General features: G+C 48.4%; 2 long non-coding RNA genes across 4 annotated transcripts in view; both read left to right on the top strand.

The window, feature by feature from the left end:
* The first annotated feature begins 600 nt into the window (after positions 1-600).
* Positions 601-2853, top strand: LOC121032771 (uncharacterized). 3 transcript variants are annotated; one of them, XR_005791457.1, is made up of 2 exons: positions 601-1301; positions 2646-2853. It is a non-coding gene; the product is annotated as an uncharacterized LOC121032771 (long non-coding RNA). The 3 variants fall into 3 exon arrangements; XR_005791459.1 differs by lacking the exon at positions 601-1301 and adding an exon at positions 1314-1579; XR_005791458.1 differs by lacking the exon at positions 601-1301 and adding an exon at positions 1597-2108.
* Positions 2854-14763: 11910 nt separating this feature from the next.
* The window catches only part of LOC121032770 (uncharacterized), a 17459-nt gene continuing 15207 nt past the window's right edge, over positions 14764-17015 (top strand). Inside the window, exons 1-2 of the long non-coding RNA XR_005791456.1 lie at positions 14764-15617; positions 16382-17000. This is a non-coding gene — a long non-coding RNA (uncharacterized LOC121032770). The remainder of the gene's footprint in view (positions 15618-16381; positions 17001-17015) is intronic.

Raw genomic sequence — 17015 nt, 5'->3', positions numbered from 1 at the left:
CGCCGAGCAGCAGGCCGGACGTCCGGGAGAACGGAAATCTCAGAGCCGGCCTTTTCTGCCGGCACCCACGGGAGGTCGCGTGCAGGGAGAGGCGGGCGGGACGGTGTCACGGTCGGGGTCTGGAGGAGCCACGTGGCCGGGGGGGGGGGGGGCTTGGACGGCAGCGGAGGAGGGAGGCGGCAGTCTGCGGAGAACAGGCAGTGCCTCGGGAGCTTCCGTCTGGCCCTGGGGTCCCGTCTCTGCCCGCTTCCCTCCTCCCGCTCCAGCTCGGGGCGGGGCGGGGGGGGGGGGGGCGTGAGCAGAGGCCGGTGAATCCTCCGTGGCGCCGACGCCCCCCCGGGACGGCACCTCGCTCTCCCTGCCCCGGGTGCGTGTGTCCGTCTGCACACGCACGCCTAACACTCGCCTCTCGGCTCCTCGGCGCCAGCCGCGCGCCACGTCTCTCTCGTCTCTCCCCGAAGTCCCACCACGGGACTGGGACTGGTGAGAAGAGGCCTACCCTTCCCGCCCCCCGCCCCCCGCCCCCCCCCGCCGGAAGCCCCGCCCTCCTCAGGAAGCCCCGCCCTCCGGCCCTCCCTGCAAAGGGGGTCCTCCCGCTCCCACGCGGGCGCTGGTTCTTCTGGAAGCTGCTCAGCGGTACGTGACCCGCGTTTCCGCTCACAGCTTTCACAAAGGCCTGGCGGAGGAAGCGAACGCTCTGTGTTTTCGACGAAAGAGATGAACTGAATTCCAAACGCCTCTCACCGAGGACAGGCCTCAGGAGAGCGAAGGCAAGAAAGAAACGTGGCGAATCTAGGGATTCCATTGCCATTTCATTGATGGTCGTCTTGTGGCCGGAGGGCTTCTGGCGAAGTACTGACGCCTACTTTAAAGAAATCCGGATTCAACACCAAGGGAGAGGTGGCAGAAGACAGAGGAGGCCACACAGGAGGCGGGGAGAACAGGTTTGGCTGTAAAGAGCCAAACTTCAGCGTCGCATGTTTGTCTCTCTCGTGTAGGTCCGAATTCGTCCTCGGATGATGCAACAACGCGGCCTCGTTTTCAGCGCAGAGAAACGTCCGCTTTCAACGTGCAATCTTTGAGAGGGTGTGAAGAGGACTCTCAAACGTCTCACAGACGCCGGCTGACAAACGGGGGTTCTGGCGGCAGAGGCTGGGGTGACCCACGCACCACGCCGACGACGTGAGCTTTCGGAGTCCCAGCGCGGGACACAGACACGCGCAAGTTGCTCGCTCCCCTCAAGCGACGCCTGCAGACGCCGCCTGGAATACACCTGTTCGTTAGCAGCTTGGTGGAAACAGGTTCGAGAAAATAAAAAATAAATCGAGAGCGGGGGGACAGTGAGCCCCGAACCCCGTTTCCTCAGAACACAGCACAAGCCCCTTGGGTGGTGCTGCCATCGCAGCCGAGTGGGCTCACGTGGACGTCGGCGGCCCGCAGGGGTGTTTCCGTCGGCAAACGAATTCCCGCGCGGGGAGCCAGAGGCAGCGTGGCCGCGCGTGGGGCGAAATGCACACGGGCTATCTTACCTCTCCCTTCCGACCCGACTCGTTGGCCGCCACCCTGGGACCACACCCGGGTGGGTGCCCCGGCCCGCGGGTTTACTCCACGGGAGATGGTGCTTGGTGACAACCGTCAACCGGGCCAGCGTGACCTCCGGCAGGAAAGGGCGGGCAGACAGAAAGCACGGGTGTGGCCAAAGGGGTTCCCGGCTCCCACGTCGGCTCTCAGCTGTCGTGTCGCTGACCCGGGCCCTCTACGTCCGCTGCCCCGGGGGTCTGAGGCCCGCTTGTCATGCCGGCCCCCGGCTTTCTGAGCTTTCCTTCACAGCGCACCGCGCGCATCCCGGGCGGTGACCGTGTCGCCGTCCGCACTGGCACACGTCTTCCTCCTCCTCTGGTTGCCAACCTCCAGAGCTGGGGATTTCTCTGCTCTTTCTTCACTCCCATCCACACCGCTCACAGGCACCCGGAGGTCCTCCAAAGAGGTTTCGTGAACAAGGGCCAGGACACGCTGGACACTCCCCACGTCAAGAAACACGGTGTCTTCCAGTCTGACCTATGAGGAGCTCTGAATGACGGGTTTCTGTTCTTCAAATTTAAATGCTGGTCAGCAAGTGCCTCCAAACAGACGTCGTGTTGTTGGTTTCTAAGCTGACCTCGGGCTTAGTGTATCTGACACGTAGGTGGGCCAAGTGCAACCCTACGGGCAGCTGCACCCAATCAGCTGTCAGGGCACCAGGCACGGAGTTTTTAGTTCATGATGTTGACGATCATTTTCTCACTTGTGCTAAGAGTTTGACTTCCCTTTAAAAAAATTTTTTTTTAATGTTTATTTGTGAAGGAGAGAGGGACAGAGCACAAGTAGGAGAGGGACAGAGAGAGAGGGAGGCACAGAATCCGAAGCAGGCTCCAGGCTCCGAGCTGTCAGCACAGAGCCCGACGTGGGGCTTGAACTCACGAGCTGCCAGATCATGACCTGAGCCGAAGTTGGACGCTCAACGGACTGAGCCACCCAGGTGCCCCTAAGAGCCTGACTTCTTAGGAAGTGTACTTTTACTCACTCAGCTAATATCTAGATGTGATTCAGCACACAGCATATTTCATAAGGGTTATTTTTTCTAATTTGGTAACTGTTTTATACAGACTACAGCACGAGCAGTGTTGGGAACTGCCAGTTATGCAACCGGCCCACCGGCAGGAAAGATGCTGCTTCTAACAACAAACATCCTGTCCCGACGCAGCCCAGGACTAACTTTTCCATGGACCCAGACATTTTACACCCAGAAAAAGGGAACATTCACAGTTGCAGAACTGTGAGTACTTGCAGTTAAATAAAGGTAACACTGCCCAACTCTGGGGTGGTTTTCATTGTTTCTGGAATGTCGTTTCTGGGGGAAATTTTTAAACTCCTGGCCACAAACCATCCCCCAAACAACAACTGCTTTTACAGAGTACACTTTTAAAGAGTGATGTTTGAGGCTTCACTCTCATGACAAGAATTCATTCCTGTGGTGCAAAGAGTCACGGTGTCCCGCCGCTCACGCTGATAAAATGTGTGTTTAAAATATGAAAGCAGGAGAGCCAGGACAGTGACTGAGTGAGCAAGAGTGAGGGACTGAGAAGCAAGTTTTAGCAGGAGGGAAAAGGAAGCGACTCAAATGTCCACTTTTTCTTCCAAGGAATCACACAGTGACTCCCAAGAAAGGAATGTGTGGGACTCAGGGGCCTGTGGAGAAACCTGCACAGCCTGTTACTTACTATTCAGTCACCCAGCATAGCAAGGATGGAAACAAGTTGCCAAACTTTGCATCCAGCGGCTTTCTGTCCTGAAGTGACATTCTGTGGTCGGAATGCTTTTGGTCAGTGTGCTACGACTGCGACGGGACTGGGTGGAAGAAGTAATGGCGGCTGCTTCTCCCAGAGCAAAAGCCAAAGTGATGATAACGCCCTGAGTGGGACGGAGGGACCCGTATCACTCACAAGCCCTTACAGAACCTGCCAAAGGCGAAGGAAGGGGCAAGACGGCTGTCCGCAGGGAAGGGCAAGTTCACCAGGGGCCAGGCACTCTCAGAATGCTCCGTTTCCTCATAAGTTGCCTGGCGATGGACTTAGGCGGAATGTCAGTGAGTTTCCCATCCAGAGACTAGTTGTTTGTGTGAATTCCAGACTTGGGGTGAGAGTGGCTTGGTGGCTGGTGGTAGCCGTGGGGGAGAAGCCGCACCCCAGAAACAACCCATCCCCTTCCAGTCTGCGTGGCGCACACCTAATCCAAGCTGCCTTCAGTCTAAATCTATGAGGAATCATCTGTCTTCATTAGAAGTTCCTGTCGTGTCCGGGGTCTTTTAAACTTGGCAGAGAAGGAGTTTGTTCAAGGCTAATACCTTGATGAACAGCATCTGCCCAAGTACAAACATAGTCTCCAGAGGCAAAAGAGTTTCTGGTTTGGATGTATATAATTTACGGTGAAGAGGAATGTAACCTCTTTCTCCAATCAGGTTTTCTTGTCTAAGGAAACCAAAAAGCATGCTGACTAGGAGATAAGCTGGTGATCTTTCAAGGGGGAGTCAGAAGAGGTGGCCCTGGGCCCATTTGAAGAAAGACACAAGGACTGAGTTCAGGAAGACAGGATTATCTTACACAACAGCTTCTTCTGCAGGATATGAAAGTGCTTTATAAATATTAATTATCTCATCCACTCTAATCATATTGTGTGAGCCAAAAACATTCTAGACGGCCGGTTGCTCAGCCCACTGGGCTAAATATCTCAAGCTGTCTTTCACAGACTGTGATTTCCAACTCAAAGTATGCTCACCTCCTTGTTGTTTAGGGATGTGGTTGCGTTTATGAAGGATCCAGTCCCCTTTGGTTCTGCTGCTTTTACTCAACACCTTTGAATCGCTAAATGTTTCTGCCTGTGCCCCATTCCTTCCCCTTTTATACATGTTATTTTAGCAAAATTAGAAAACACAGATCCATGAAAATAAGGGTAAGCCACTTATAAGCTCATGATCATTAAAAATTACCATGGATATTTGGTGTGTCTTTATCCCGAAGATTTTCTAAATACATGGGATCATGCATTTTTATTTCCTTTAATGTTGTTTCATATTCACTAATACCATTATTTTAGATGTATGTAATTGTTTCCATGTAATACGTATCATCACTTTTAACAGCTGAGTATTATTTCACCATATGGAAGTGCCATCATTAAATTAATCCAACCCCTCCACCTAAAAACACAGAGGCTGTTGGCACATTTTTTTGCTGTTAGAAATCGGTCTCCAGCCCAGGAAATCAGCATGTTCTGTGTCCTTCCGAACTTTCTTAGTGGCCAAATAAGCATATGAAACTGCACACTCATATGAGTGTTTTGTTTTGTTTACAAAAATGGTACTGTACCCCGAACCTCACTTCTTTCACTTAAAAAAAAATTATCATGAAAGTTCTTCTGGAGAATTCTTTAAATAGCTGCATGATATTTTACGGTATGAATATAGCACTATTTGTTCATTTTCCTTGATAGCCATTCAGGCTATTTCTTGACGTCTGCCATACAAATAATCCTGCACTAGACATCCTTGAGCATAACTGCCAGTGTATTCGGTGTTTACTTCCATGGCAGAATGGCAAAGAAGTGGGACCACTGATCAAAAGACACATTTGTAATGAGATTTGTTATGCACACCTCTTAAAGACATTCACACCAGCGTGTGGAAAAGTCCAAGCTGCCTGGCAGTTTCCTTTGTACGGATGCTCCAGCCAGAAACATCTTGGATGTAAACATCCAGACAAGGAAACTGATGCTCAGAAAGGTACAGGGCAAGTTCAGAGTCATACAGCTAAATTATTCTGAGCCAGGAGTAGCACCTACATCTTCCGATTCTCTGACAAGGGCTTTTTGCATAGCGATAAGCCTTTCTGGGGGGGACGGGGGTGTTGGTAAAGAGGAGAAAGAAAAGGTATATCAGCTAAGCTATTGCTGTGTAACAAACTCCTCCAAAACTTAGTAGTTTAAAATAGGAGCCACCTATTTAGTTATGATTTTATGAGTCAGCAGTTTGGGCTGGGCTGGTGCCCTCACATCTACGCAGTCAGCTGTGAGTCAGCTGGGATGCCTCGGTTCTTCTGTGCTCCCTCGTCCTGCAGGACACTTCCCAGGCTTGTTCTTGTGACGGTGGCCAAAAAAAGCACATTCTCACTTTGCCACATTCGACGGTTGGAGAGAGTCACGGGGCCAGCCCAGATTTGAAGGGTGATGAAACCGACTCTGCCTCTCAGTGGGAAGAGCTGCCAGGCCACACCGCAAAGGGCCTGCGCAAAGGAACATGTAGACAGTAGGAGCCACACTTGCAACAATCTGCCAGGTTCTCAGGCTGATTAAGTCCCCCCCCCCCCCTCCAAGCAATTACTTTGTTATCATCTTGACACGGCCATTTGGAAAATCACAGCTCTTTAAGGGCATAAAGGTAGTAACATTTGTAGTGAAATCTCAGAGAGTTCTCCCAAGATGCCTGTGGCACATTTCAGGCACTGACATCCTAGGTCTGACCTCTTTCCGTTTTTAAAAATAGATTTGTCAGACAAAACAATTAAGCACTATGGCCGTTTTACTCTGTTTCTGTAATATGTTTGTTAATACAGAACACCGCTAAAGTATCTTCTCTTCCTCTGCTGGAGGGCACTGCCGCTGTATGGGGCTTTTGTCTTTTATGTCTTTTTTTGTGTGTATGCCTTTAAAAATATATATCTACATATATCTGTAATTTTCCATGTCACGCAGTAAACAAATGAAGAGAAGGCCTTCACAGGTCATAAAAATAGCAAGCAATAAATAGAGTTACACACAGTGTGCTTCCTTTTGATATGCTAGCAGGAGTGTGTCCTTGGAGATGGGGGGTTGTGGACCAAGGCCAAGGGGCCACACTTGCTGGGTTAATGGGGCCCCTGCGAACATGGGCTGTGGATTCACAGACAGCCCCGCAGAGAGACCGGGGAGTGCCGGGGAGGGCACACCCTCTATATTTAGAACCTCTGGCTTCAGCCAGATATAAAATGGATTTCGGATGTGGGTTGAGGACAGGAAGGGAGGAAACACACGCTAGTATTTCGCTTGTTCTTTCTCGAATCAGCAGCCTAGCATGGCAAGTACTCCTGGGAGACATTCCCATTGGTCTGTAATCGTGAACTGGTGTGGAACAAGGGGAAATGAAAGGGAAAGTCCATTGGCTGTTTGCGCTGGGCACTTTGTCACGTGTCTGAGCGTCCTCTGGCCCTCGGCTGCATCCGGCAGCAACTGGGTTCTCCAGCTCTGGGCAAAGGCGCGTGAGCCCGGTCTTCGGAAGGATGGCACTGGGCGCTTTGCGTCACCACCTGTGGCCTTCACAGAATTCCACAGCGAGGCTGAGAGTGTTTAAAACAAATGAAATAATCATGCAGGGAAAAACCATAGATTTCAATAAGAAGTGCTTTGGAGACACTCTATACCAGAGATCCCTCTTCCAAAGGAAACAGGATACACGGAAAAGTGGAAGGAAACCTTATTGTTTACTTGGAGGTATGAAAAGAAATAGGCCAGTGATTCGTTTCCATAGTGACTATTATTGAAATAAGACAAACGGGACACCAATACTGATTTATTCTCCTATTCAAGCCCTTTTAAAAGATCACTTTAATCTGCACTGGCTCTTGAATATAAACAAGAGAACCAAGTTATCTTTCACAATAAGGATCTTTTGCTACTTGCAAACGAGACTTTAAGAAACTTAAAATAGTCCAAATTTGTGCCCCAGCAGTTTGTGGCCGTAACGCGTTTTGGGTATACGAACTGTGTTCTGGGCATTCGCCACTTAGCCCCAGTTCTTGAAGCATCGTTTGTTCCTGCTTTCCCCCAGACTACAGGATATTGATTTGTTGTTGGGGACTCTGCAGACACATGACAAGAGTTGAGGTTGTAAACATGGGCACGTAAGCCACACTCCCAGATGACCAGTTTTAATTTGACCTTTGAATCCAAGAGCCAGCTCAGGCACGGTGTGGAATGCATCTGTGTGCTGGGGAGCCCAATCATTCTGACCATCTTATTTGTCACGACGAATCGTTGCCTGCGGGTGTCTTCTGAAGCGATCAACACCAATTTTCAGGAGAGCTGAAATGTCCCAATCAGCCACATGGCGCCAGTTCGCTGGGCGTGTGTGGGTCCAGGTTCCTGGTTAAGGTGAGGTGAAGTAAAAGAGGGCCGGGTCCATCCCGGCCACGGAGGCACGCCGTCCGGGAACCTGGGTCAGGAGGATCTTGTTCTGGTCACAGGTTTTCTGTCTGGACCACTTCCGCGGCTCATCTCCTCACCTCTGTCAACCTGGTGAAAGTGGGTCAGTTCTCAGCTGAGGGACATGGTTGTAGAGCCATCTCGTGTGCTCCAGACTCCTGCGGCGGCATCGGTGGGAGGCTGTGCTGGGCAGGGGAGGGCCGTGTGTGCCGGGGTGAGAGTGTGCTTCTGTGTGTATGCCCGTGAGTGTACGCCTGAGTGTGCGCGAATGAGTGTGAGTGCTGCACGTGTGTGTGCACGTGAGCGTGCCCACGTGCTCTCCGTGGCCTGTGGCACCTCAGCTGCAGTTAACCCTTAGCTGTCAGGGTCTCGACCTCCTCAGCAAATGACCCAGGATCATTCTTCTTCTGCTCTGCCTTTCAGCAATTTTGCTTCTACTTGGTATCTTCACAGGTAGGTCAACAGGAGAAAAAGAAATGATAAAACAGGAGGGGGTGGAAGCTGAACCTTGGGGCTAAAATTAGGTGAGAAGATAATCAGCGGATCAGCAGACAAGCAAGGGGCTTAAGTGACCAGCTGCAGTTCCGCACTGGGTCAAGGATCCCATCTTTCCTGTTTCTCTAGCATGAATGTTTGTCAAACGTATTTTTCCTATACTTAAGCAATTATTATATTCTCCTAGCCTAACAAACACTAATCCCAGAGCTCGTGGGAGATGAGAAGGCTATAATGGAATCGCACTTTGCAAAATGAAAACTCTGACCTATTGCCCTGCAAAGCTAATCCTCTATTTTCAAGAATGGACACCACTCCATCACCTGAAGAGTAGCTCTGCCTCCTCTCTCCTTCACGTTATGGAACCAGAGGGAAGGCACTGCACTCTGTTCTCCTTGGAGCACTTCTAAACTGCACGGTCATGCTCCGAGGAGAGCCTCCTCCCCTTTCATACAATTAAGACTCTCGCAGACACAGTTCAAGTTATTAGAAATTTGTAAGCCAGGGCCGTCCAGCTCTTTCCTTGAATAGCTGATCCTGAAAAATGAGATCAATCATAATCCAACAGAGCGAGAGAAGCATATTTCTTTTTCTTGTTTGCTTTACTAGGAGTACATGCCAAGTTAGAAATCTACATAAATGAAATCTAAATTACTAGTAACTTAAAGCACTAGACAACTCCTAAAAGTTCTTATAATCAGACCAGGCAGATCTGTAATACCAGTGACCAAATAATAGCTATCTGGTGGTTTTCATGGTATTTCTAACTTTCCTAGTAAAAACAGTGCTGTTAAAAAGAATACGCTACTTTAAAAGACAGCCAAGGGGTGCCTGGGTGGCTCAGTCGGTTAGGTGTCCGACTTCAGCTCAGGTCAGGATCTCACGGTCTGTGGGTTCGAGCCCCACGTCAGGCTCTGGGCTGACGGCTCAGAGCCTGGAGCCTGCTTCCGATTCTGTGTCTCCCTCTCTCTCTGCCCCTCCCCCATTCATGCTCTGTCTCTGTTTCAAAAATAAATAAAAAACGTTAAAAAAAATTAAAAAATAAAAATAAAAATAAAAGACAGCCAAAAAAAAAAAAAAAGAGAGAGAGAGAGAGCAAGAGAGAGAGACAGAGAGACAGAAAGAGAAAGAGAGAGACTGGGCAGGAAGGAAGGAGGGAGAGTGAAAGAGAATCTGAGTTTACAGACCACAGAAAGCATGCTGCCCCTATTCACAAAAGAATCTTTGTTTACGAAAGAGTTAGCGGCAGATTCCTTTCAGTTTTACTTTTATTTCAAAACATGTTATGAAATTTCAGGACACTATAAAATATTACAACGTACACAAAAGTACAATTTTGCAATAACACCCATATCCACCACTTGGTTAAAAAAAATCAAACCCCCCCTTTCTCTCTCCTCAGCCACAAACCCCTCTCTCAACAAAGGAAACCATTCTTGTGAGTTTCGTATCACCACATCACACTATGTGTTTCTTCGTACCTTTACAATACATGTATGTATCGTAAACAATTAATCACATTTTTACATGTCTTAAACATTTGTAGGATTGCTATTATACACTGATTTCATTTTATCAATAGCACTATATGTTTTCTTGCAGGCTTTATCTGTTGCGAATGTGTCGCTGTGCTTTATTCTGTTCTCTGTCAGACGGTGGTCCTTTGGGAAGGTACCGCTCCATCTAGCTACTATCCATTCTCCTGATGAGGCTTCTCTTCAAATAGAGCATTTAAAATACTGTTTTATTGAAGGGCGCCAGGGTGGCTCAGTCAGTTAAGCATCTGACTCTTGATTTCGGCTCAGGTCACGATCCCAGGGTTGTGGGATCGAGCCCCATGTTGGGCTCTGAGATAGCAGAGCCTGCTTGAGATTCTCTCTCTCTCTCTCTCTCTCTCTCTCTCTCTGCCCCTCCCCCACTCATGCTTGCTCTTAGATGAGTGATCTGTCTCTCCCTCAAAAGAAATAAAACTTGAAAATATTTTACTGAAATCTCTGTTTTTAAACCCGGTTTTACTTGCAACTTCCCTATGCCTCAGAGGTACTTTTTCCATAACTTAGGCTTAAATCAATTTAAAAATGAAACAAAAACTATATTTTTCTGGCTATAAAACTAATACATGCCTATTTTATTTTATTTTATTTTATTTTAATTTAATTTTATTTTTTTTTAAATTTTTTTTTTCAACGTTTATTTATTTTGGGGACAGAGAGAGACAGAGCATGAACGGGGGAGGGGCAGAGAGAGAGGGAGACACAGAATCGGAAACAGGCTCCAGGCTCTGAGCCATCAGCCCAGAGCCCGATGCGGGGCTCGAACTCACGGACTGAGAGATCGTGACCTGGCTGAAGTCGGACGCTTAACCGACTGCGCCACCCAGGCGCCCCTGTATACATGCCTATTTTAAAGTAAACATACAAGAACATAGTTCTCCACTTTAGCAATAACCACTGTGAACATTTTGGTGTATTTCTTTCCAGCAACTTCCATGTTTTGGTTTTGGTTTTCTCAAAACTAATGCTATCAGAAGAGGCAATTTCCCTCGGCACTAAAAAACTATGAAAACAAAAACGTAAACAATAGGAAAGTATTCCTGACTGTACTGTAACGGTTGGGCATTTAGGTGATTCCAACATTTCACTTTCTTTTCATTTAACAAACGTTCAGTGAACATTTGCTCGTGCTATTCGGGGCAGAAAGTGCAGCAGTAACCAAGACACGACTTCATTCCTTACAGAACGTTAAATAAGAAACACAACTACACGAACCATCCCACGATTGCCACTGTGACCTGCACGTAAAGAACAAGAAGACAGAACGCTAGGGCACATGGGAGGCAGAAACCAGTCACGCAGGGTGGGGAAGACTCCACAAGGAGGAGAGGTGTGCAGGCTCGATTCAAAGATAAAGGAAGGCGGCTGAGAGTAGCGAGTGTGTACCACCTGTGGGTGGGTGCGTCTGTGCACCGGTGTTGCAGGGAGAGCGAGACGGGAGGCCAGGAGCAACTACGGACTGTCACGCCCTCATGGGAGCCCATGTGCCCACACCTCTCCTACTTTTCTGGTTACGTCGTGAAGACAGCATCCCATCATGAAATTACTGGACCACGATGATTTGAAGGAATCCTGTCTGTAGGATTCTGACACATCGGAAACAAAGTGTTGCTCGAGATTCTGCATTCTGGATGCCAACACCAAGGCGTTATCTCATTGCAACTGGCACCAAGGACGAGCGATGCCGCGGAAAAGGTGGTAGCCTGGAAATGGTGTCGGCCTCAGGGCTGTGCTATTATTATCCTTCACTCTGTATCAGCTAAAGTGAGTGACTGTGAGAGAAATGACTTGAAGAAACGCATTTGGTTACTTAAAACACACGGAAAAGAAACGTATTATTAAAATAGCAAAGCTCTGTGGGTAGGGGTGGATTTCTGCAATTTGAGTAACGTGTGCATGCGTGCACATACGCACACATACACGCACACACACACACCTCTCAGGGATACACTGAAGAATTATCAGGGGCACCTGGGTGGCTCGGTCCATTAAACACCGGACTCGATTTCGGCTCCGGTCACGATCTCACAGTTTGTGGGTTCAAGCCCCGTGCTGGGCTTTGTGTTGACGCTGTGGAGCCTGCTTGGGATTCTCTCTCTCCTTTCTCTGCCCCCACCTCATACTCTCTCTCTCTCTCAAAATAAATAAACTTAAAAAGAAAAAAAATTATTAACGAGGACCTTGATGGGGTCAGGGAACTCCAAAAATTCACTGAACAGGAAAAATTTAATAAATGGGAAGACATTTCAGGAAAAGAAAGAGTATTACAAACAAATTAATGATCTCAAAATTACTTTTTAAATTTAAAAAACTTCAATAATATTTTAAAGGGATTTTTTTGGTTAAAATAATTCTAAAGTTTTGAAGAAATAATGTTCAGTAACACCCAAGAAAATTGGCAGGAAAAGAAATCCACTAAAATAATTCAAAATATCGGGGTACCTGGGCGGCTCAGTCAGTTGAGCGCCCGACTCTTGATTTTGGCTCAGATCATGATCCCAGGGTCGTGGGATCGAGCCCCACTTCCAGGTCCTAGCTGAGCACAGAGCCTGCTTGGGATTCTCTGTCTCTCTCTCCCTCTGCCCCCCTCCCCCTCAAAAACAAAGGAAAAGAAAAGCAATTCTGAAATACTTCTTCTGATGGGTAAGGATGGGGTTGGGAAAGGGAGAAACAGAAGCTACTGTTTCTCACAGGAGCCCCAAACCTTCAGTTAACCTATGTCTGCACTATTGTGATTAAAAATACAATAAGATACATCGGGCTCCGTGCTGACCGCTCGGAGCCTGCAGCCTGCTTGGGATTCTGTGTCTCCCTCCCTCTCTGCCCCTCCCCCACTTACACTCTGCCTCTGTCTCTCAAAAATAAACAAACCTTAAAACAAACGAATAATCAGAAATAAACTGGGAAAGAAGCAATGAAAAATAAAGGACAGCGTATACAACAAGGAAACAAGTATTTAGATAAATATGCACCCGTGGTTGCTGTTAACGGTAAAAACATATGCTAAAAGGTAAAGATATTTGACTCCCTAAAATTTTAAACTTCTATGTGCCGGAAAAACATGTAAGTAAAAGGTAAGAGTCAAACAGGATAACTACGTGCTAAAATGTCATCAACGTTAACATTACACGTTAAGAATTCCTTACAAATCAAGAATGAGAAAAAACCCAATTAAAAAACACGCAAATAACATGACACATAGAGGAAGGAAAAACACAGTCAATAAACAGGTACGCACCTTTGGATTCTCCAATCGAGGAAATGCGTGTGGAAATAGTGACGAGGCTCTGGTGGCAGTGGAGTAACACGCCCAGCGCAGGCGTCCATTTCCAAGTCCAAGTCTTCTGTGAAATCACCGGGCACTCCTTCACGACCTGACACCTTTCACCTTAGTGAAAACAAAGCAAGCAAATCTTGGTGGTCTCAAATAAGAAGGGGAAAAAAAAAAGGTGCCCTATATTTAAAAATAACACCGAGCAGAACCCACAACCAAAGGTAACAGGGGACAGCTACAACAGACTAAGTTGTGGGCCATGTTTTAAAGCGGTGGGCATCTGTTTCAGTAGGAGTTGATTCTGCTCTGGAGGGTGGACTGCGGCTGCCTCACCCGGGATGCAGGGGCCCCGTGAGACCCCAAGGCAGGAAGGGCCCCTGGGCCCACCATATTCCTGGCGGGCTGACTTTTTCTACTCGCACAGTAAACAGCTCTGTCTCCTTGTGAACGCAGCCACTTATAAGGGAGCCCCAGCTGAAAGGACCAGCTTTGGACAAATTTGTCTCTTATTCCAAAGTCGTTAAATATCTGTAGCTTTAAAAGAGGGAAAACTAAAGATGATCCATTCCTGCTTCTAAGGAAAAGAACGGAGTCTGCTCTCATTAGTGAGACTCTACAATCAACACACACGGGCCTGTACACCCTACGCCTCTTTTTTCAGGTCAGGACTAGACCCAATTAGCTCGTGATCTGAGCCAGAGAGCAGCAGAGGAAGCACGTATTCGGGGCTAATATGATGACGCGTGGCGCACGGGGGCAAGTGTTTGCACATGGGTTATCTCAAGTAACACATACAATCCCAGAACAGGATTCTGTGGGGACACAGGCTTGGGAAGCTCAGGCTCTCATGTGAGACTCTGGCTAAGAGGGAAGGATGACATAGGAATCCCAGTTCCAGGGCCTCCCCAGGCCTGCTCCCTGCAGTCTTTCTGATCTGCTCTCCATGTCCGTGAACTGAAGTTTTACACATTCTCTAAGTGTCTTTTCGGCTCTAATATCCTGGAGCTGTCTGATTCAAGATGTGTACTCATCAGAAGCTCCAAAAAATCCCACGAGGGGGGCAGTCATATTTCCAAACTTAAGAGTCAGGATGTTCAGTCTGATATAGCACCTCTGTGCTACTTCCAGAATCATCTATCCATCTGGAAGGTGGAGGCCAAGTATTTCATTGTTTACGGAGATAACTGAAATAGAATATTTTAAAATGGGATGCCAGAGATGGTCTGGGGTACGGGGTGCAGGAGTGAGTACAGCGTGGACAGTAATGAAAGCTGAGAGGAGACTTGGTCTTTAGAGTTCTTGCTCCCATCTTTCCTCTTTCTTCAATTCTCTCATTTGGTGCCATGCACACCTTCTTGTAAGAGAGCTCTTCCAGGATGGTGTCCTATGAAACCTGTACTTTCAGATTAATTTCCCGTCATCCAAACTCAGTAACTCGGATTCCTTTTCTTTCATTCCTCCTAACTCTCATTTTCAATGGTGTCTGACTGCTGATAGAGAAGAAGTGACTGGAATAATTCATGCTAAGGTGTGAATGGTCCATTGCTGACTCAGCTTGTGATCCCAGCTTTGCATTCTGAAGGAGTAGCTACTGAATCCAAATAGAATCTAATGGTCAGAGTTAAGGACTTATTATCCAGTCAAGTCTGAATAGTATACTATGTCCAAATAGTAAGCATATTTTTCTGCCCTGGCTCCCTTTCTACTGAATGGAGATGATATTAATAGGATACTTTAAAGCTATGATTTCCAAACTTCTGATGGTGCATACCTATCAGATACAAGAAAATGAGTACCTACCCAAATCATTTATTGAATTCACATACATATGTACAATCACTGCACCGATGTGCTGTTTACTGCAAACGTATAACTTTCAAAGGATGCGATAAAACTAAATAATACATTTACACTATTTTCTTTTAACTGTAGAAAATGTATATTCTTTTGCTCTCATTCTAACTTGTGATTGGAGTACAAGTAGTAAGGAGGAATATGCTTCACACACGTAAATTACACACGTAAATCACACACCAAATGCTGAAAGAAAACAGCCAGTGAGCACCTCCTCTCCGCATGCTTCACCGTGGGCACTCAGGTCACTTTTCATGGTTGTCTGTGCCTGTCAGACGTACACAGGAAAGGAGGGGCAGGAAGATGGGTGAGGGGATCCGTCTGTACAGTGTTAATAACGTCTGATTTTCTTCTTTGATCAAAAGAGATAAAAAAAGTTGTAATGGTTTCTTTCTGTAACCCAGTTAATCATTATCGTGGGGGTGCAGTCACTGCTCCGTGTGCCTTCGTTAACACAAGAGCAGGCTCGGATCCAAGTTTTGTGGAACTTGGGACTGTTACAACTTCTGGGGAAAGGAAACTCTTTAAGAAAAAGAGCACACACACAAATCTTACTTTTGCAACTTCTTACAAACTCTGTGATCCTAGCGGTCCTGGGTCCTCCCAGAGTGGCTCCCGGGGTGATGGGAGAGGATTCTGGGGGCGGGGGGCCCGGCACCCCCAGCAAGGAGGTAGGAAATGGGTCTTCAGCAGACTTGAGGAGTCCTCTCTTGCAAACGAGGAAGCTTGGGAAAGAGGGCTATTTTGCAAAAAGCTGCTTAGAGGACTGGAATTTAAATTTCTTTCCCTGCTTGGCTCCTCTTAATGGGCTTTCATTCTTAGCAAATCCTGCCTTCTGTGCTCAAATGTTCAGAGAGCAATCCCTGGAGCACAGGACAACTCGGAGGTCTGGCGCTGATAAGGACCTGAGCTCAAATGTTTAGATAACGTCAGAGCCCTTCGCCCTGGCTGCCTCATTCTGCTCCCTCCTAAAAATATGAGCTGTGGTCTCAAGATAGTGGTGCTCCTGGCTCGAAAAGGAGGATGTACAGCTTTTTGGTAAAGAACATCCTGGACTTACTAAAATAAGTCACAGTGTCAGCTCCTGCCCATTAAGGGGGCCCACTTTCCCTGGTCTTTGTGGGTGAGAAATTTGAGATGAAACTGGTCTTGCAGAAATCTCAGCCTGTCTCCCTTTTAAGGCGTTGTTTTCAATGCAAGATGGCAAAGGAAAAATCCAAGAGAAGGCCGTGGCTAACAGGACATTTACGGCCCTGAGAACACTGAAATGCAGGGGGGGGGGGGGGCGGCTGTACTTGAAGCAAGGGTTGCGAAGGGTTAAAGTGTGCACTTGAATGCGGTGGACGGTAGGGATGCCCAAAAGCGATTTCACTAAGAAATAAAGCCACAAATCCGTTTCTCCCCTCTCTCCTTACCCCACGTGGGCATCTGGCAGGACGGCCTGCCTCCAGATCCTTCTCTTCCTACAGGCCTGTCCTCGACGTCTGTCCCGTTTCTCTCTGCGGCTCTCACACGCCCCTCTGCTCGCCTGAACCCGTCCGCCCGGACGCCACGCGGGGCCGCCCAGGAGAACCCAGCGGCAGAATTCTTTGAAACAAAGACCTAACCACGGACCTGCGGCTCCGAAGGCGGCCGAGGGACACGCCACGTTTACCCAGCATGCCTCGGGCGGCCTCAGGACTGGCTGGCTGCGGCCACGTGACTGGGCCGCTCGTGATCACGTCACGCGGCCGCGCACAAGCCCCGATCTGCGGCTGCGCGGGGAGGGGCCCCAGAGGCGGGAAGGCCCGGGGGCTGCGGGCCGGTTGCTGGCCGGGCTGGCCTGGTCGCGGGAAGAGCTTGCCGCCTGCGTGGTTTGGGGACCGATGCCCATCCTGCTCGCGCGGCCTCGTCGTGCAGCCCGCGCCTGCGCCTGCCTTCCTTCCTTCCTTCCTGACAGGTAGGAGCGGATTTGGGGGCGCAGGGAGCCAGGCGTGCTGGAAAGATCCTAAAAGAAACCGGAGGAACCTTCTAGAATGTGTGTCTGAATGAGCTCTGGGAACACTGACCATACGGTAAGAATTCATCCA

This window comes from Herpailurus yagouaroundi, unplaced genomic scaffold, assembly GCF_014898765.1.
Source record: "Herpailurus yagouaroundi ecotype Mexico unplaced genomic scaffold, PumYag 142, whole genome shotgun sequence".
Lineage (NCBI taxonomy): Eukaryota > Metazoa > Chordata > Mammalia > Carnivora > Felidae > Herpailurus > Herpailurus yagouaroundi.
Note: the sequence above shows the minus strand (reverse complement) of the source record. Positions and strands in the feature narration are given on the sequence as shown.